The sequence below is a fragment of the Nematolebias whitei genome, chromosome 6 (genome assembly GCF_014905685.2).
Source record: "Nematolebias whitei isolate Nwh7 chromosome 6, NemWhi1, whole genome shotgun sequence".
Taxonomy (NCBI): domain Eukaryota; kingdom Metazoa; phylum Chordata; class Actinopteri; order Cyprinodontiformes; family Rivulidae; genus Nematolebias; species Nematolebias whitei.
Window position 1 is genome coordinate 9,139,411 of NC_056503.1, and position 1,064 is coordinate 9,140,474.

The 1,064-nt window shown below is 37.7% G+C and overlaps 1 protein-coding gene across 1 annotated transcript in view; it reads left to right on the forward strand.

Annotated features, from left to right (window-relative positions):
- The window catches only part of LOC119411090 (ras-related protein Rab-38), a 22,393-nt gene that overhangs the window by 6,250 nt on the left and 15,079 nt on the right, over positions 1 to 1,064 (forward strand). The window lies entirely within an intron of this gene.

Sequence of the window (1,064 nt, forward strand, 5' to 3'; positions counted from 1 at the left end):
GAAAAAACACTGGGGAAGGTTGGACACACAGGAACATAAACACAAGAATCTAAAGAAAGAATACAAGACAGACATAGATGATCACATTGTCTTGTATGTGAAACTAGCCCAAAGTTTTGTAGTGAAATCTGTGCTCAAAGCAGTGGTTTCTTTGAATAACAATATAGGTGTAAGTAATACACAATTGTTCATGCTTGTGTAGTTTGTTTGTTTTATTTCTACTGAGCATTTGTGGAAATTTAGTATAAATTGATTTAGGAATGAATGTTGGTGACATGCACTCATTTAAGTCACACCCAAACAACACTTTCTTCTCCTTCTTTTTCCTTCATCTGCTCCCTTTAGAGGTCACCAAAGTGAATCACATCTGTCTCCATCTAACCATCCAGTATATCCTCTACCACTCCTCTGAACATGTCCAAACAGCCTTTAAAACTTTTTCTACAAACATAAGCTGTACCTCTAATACACTCATTTTTATCCTTCCATTTTGCTTACTCACAAGCCATACATAAAAAGTCTCTCTTCCATTTTTTTAATCTTCCATTCCACTCTTGCAGCTCATTAATCTTTTCTGATGCTTATCTCCATCCACTCTACCCAGCCTTCACTCTCTTTTTACTTATTATTGCTGTGAATGGCTTACCCCAGGTAATACAATACATAAACTCACTTCTTCAACACCTCTTCTCTTGTAGTTTCATTGTTATACCAGTCTTAGTCACTTGCATCTTCTGATGTTTGTTCCTCTTCTTTCCAGAGTATCCCTCCACCTTTCCAGGCTCTCTTCCACCTGCTTTCTACTGCGACGATCTCACCTGGTTCTCATCTAAGTGTCTGCAGGTGTTTCCTGATTACTTCATTAGCATCCAGTATTTAATTCAATTCAATTCAATTTATTTATATAGCAGCAAATCACAACAAAGTTGTCTCAGGGCACTTTACAGGAACATTCACATACATAGAAAAGCCAGTTAGTAAAGTGCTCTATCTAAGCTGCACATCCAGCTTGATTTGAGCATTGTCCTCCCATGGTGTCATGATCTGTGGTTCTGTTCAACTTG